The sequence below is a fragment of the Rutidosis leptorrhynchoides genome, chromosome 2, assembly GCF_046630445.1.
Source record: "Rutidosis leptorrhynchoides isolate AG116_Rl617_1_P2 chromosome 2, CSIRO_AGI_Rlap_v1, whole genome shotgun sequence".
NCBI classification, from domain to species: domain Eukaryota; kingdom Viridiplantae; phylum Streptophyta; class Magnoliopsida; order Asterales; family Asteraceae; genus Rutidosis; species Rutidosis leptorrhynchoides.
The window spans coordinates 37,596,853-37,599,692 of record NC_092334.1 but is presented as its reverse complement, the minus strand read 5'-3'; the positions used below and the strand labels follow the sequence as shown (position 1 = coordinate 37,599,692).

At 32.0% G+C, this 2,840-nt stretch overlaps 1 long non-coding RNA gene across 4 annotated transcripts; it reads left to right on the top strand.

Moving 5' to 3' along the window:
* The first annotated feature begins 840 nt into the window (after positions 1 to 840).
* LOC139890726 (uncharacterized) lies at positions 841 to 2,840 on the top strand. Of its 4 annotated transcripts, none has more exons than XR_011773437.1 (4): positions 841 to 1,122; positions 1,747 to 1,905; positions 2,382 to 2,491; positions 2,576 to 2,840. It is a non-coding gene; the product is annotated as an uncharacterized lncRNA (long non-coding RNA). The 4 variants fall into 4 exon arrangements; XR_011773436.1 differs by having other exon boundaries at positions 1,739 to 1,905; XR_011773435.1 differs by having other exon boundaries at positions 841 to 1,305.

Here is a 2,840-nt window from a genome sequence, read left to right as displayed (position 1 = left end):
CTACTAGATCCTTCCATTATACTTGCCCAACCCAAAATTCAAACGCCCGCTCCTTTCTCTTCTTCTTTTTTCTTTCTTATTCTTCATCTTTATTCTTCATCGGAGAAATCATCCTCAACATCATCGGTTGATCTATTCGAGATAAACCATGACCGGTTTCCAGATAACTAATAGACAAAATCATGTAGCACTATTCATTAATAGTGCCAGGGATATTTTGGTCATTTTACTTTTTTTACCACTATTTATAATATAATATAGATTCTCCAGGCTACTAGATCCTTCCATTATACTTGCCCAACCCAAAATTCAAACGCCCGCTCCTTTCTCTTCTTCTTTTTTCTTTCTTATTCTTCATCTTTATTCTTCATCGGAGAAATCATCCTCAACATCATCGGTTGATCTATTCGAGATAAACCATGACCGGTTTCCAGATAACTAATAGACAAAATCATGTAGCACTATTCATTAATAGTGCCAGGGATATTTTGGTCATTTTACTTTTTTTACCACTATTTATAATATAATATAGATTCTCCAGGCTACTAGATCCTTCCATTATACTTGCCCAACCCAAAATTCAAACGCCCGCTCCTTTCTCTTCTTCTTTTTTCTTTCTTATTCTTCATCTTTATTCTTCATCGGAGAAATCATCCTCAACATCATCGGTTGATCTATTCGAGATAAACCATGACCGGTTTCTAGATAACTAATAGACAAAATCATGTAGCACTATTCATTAATAGTGCCAGGAATATTTTGATCATTTTACTTTTTTTACCACTATTTATAATATAATATAGATTCTCCAGGCTACTACATCCTTCCATTATACTTGCCCAACCCAAAATTCAAACGCCCGCTCCTTTCTCTTCTTCTTTTTTCTTTCTTATTCTTCATCTTTATTCTTCATCAGAGAAATCATCCTCAACATCATCGGTTGATCTATTCGAGATAAACCATGACCGGTTTCCAGACGATCGTCTCTGACCAACGATCCGAAAGGTTCTCCGTTGATATTTTCGATTAAGAGGTCGATTTTAAATCTACAAACCCTAAGTTTTACAAGTGAGGATTCCATTTAGTTACATGCATGTGGTCTTCTTCTTCGATTGATAAAAGGTACGCAATCTTCCGATTTCCTGCAATTTTTCTTTATTTTTGTTGTTTGTTGAGGTAGGCAAAAGGGCAAAATCAAAAGATGAAGTGATGATAGAGAGAGATTAGGGATAGATATAATCATCGTCGCTAGGGTTTTCTGATTGCTGATATCCGGTTTGATTGCTGTTTAATTGGAACAAGAAGGTTTGTAGTGCTGTTTTTTATGAATAATATCTTTCATCATTGTTTGTAAAGGATGTGGAAAATTGATGTTCCATACAGTGATTGTTGCGTAAGTTTTGTGTTTTATATATATATATATATATATATATATATATATATATATATATATATATATATATATATATATATATATATATATATATTGTTTCTTCCAATTAATGTTTCTGTATAATTAAATGATTATAATCTATAATGCTGCTAACTGGAAACTGTGCTCCAAACTGAAAATTTAAAGAACATGATGTTGTTGCTTTATATTATATTGTTGGTATGAAGATAAAGATTTACCCACGCGAGCTTTATAAAAAGTTATGTATATGGTCAATATTTTCTTTTGCTACATCTCATTATTTAGCTTTGTTGTTGTTTTTCTTATATGTAAAATTATCTTTAGGTATGCAGGTGTCTTTATTTTTTAAGAGGACTAGGTGACGCAGTTATGTGTGTATTCATTGTAAGGCTCTATGTTGGTATGAAGAGCGTTTGAAAACTACTTATCGGAACCCTCAATATCATTTTTGCTGTCTGAAAGGAGCTGTAGTTTTGACAACTGAAAGGGAGGTACCATAATCATTTAATTAATAGATTGATAGTTTTATCATTATCGCTACTTAGCTACCGTTTATTTTTTAACTTCAAACGTTTCTACTTTTGGTAAATTTCAAAAGTAGAGTTAAAGTTAACATATGATCATCGGATTTCAAAATCACAGCTCATACCCATTTTAATATCTTTTGGGTTGTTTATCATTGTTGTGTCCACCTTTTCAAATCAAATCTACATGCTAATGTGTTATATTGTGTTACTGTCAGTTGTTTGAACTTTGTATCTGAACATTGTAGCATATTATATGTTGTATGGTCTTTCATTTGTATTGACATTGTTCTGATAAGTTGCTTTGATGCTTTCCATAGTTAATCACTCTTTATTATGTATTGGCAGGAACAATTTATTTTTGTACTTTATTATTTTCATCCATTCCATTTATTATATATTAAAATAGTTTCACTTATCTCTGAAGTTTTATTGAATTGTAGGCTGCCACTAATGCTAATACCATGGAGATTGTCAAAGATATTTTTATATCTTAGGGACTAGCAAACATTAAAAGAAATTAGGGTATGAGGTGAATCAGTTGTGTTTCCAGGTTTGTTCTATTTTTTGGTCTTATTTCCAACTAACTCATCTAATCTAAGCTTGGTTACTCATCGACGGTACTTTTTGTATTCAGCCGTCGTTTCACGGATGTTGTTGTTAATTAGGGTGAAACGTTCGATGGTATGGCGTTTGTTTGTGGTGCTTCCGGTGATTATGTCGCATGGGATGGCAAATCTTTGTACCCTTCGTGACATTAACCATGTATACATACATATATACAACTAATCTTATGTTTTTCTATATTTTAATTTCATTTGTGAGATGTGGAATTTACGTGATTATGTATCATTGTTGTTGTTTGTTTTTAGTATTAATTATGAGATTTCGATTTGGTGTTT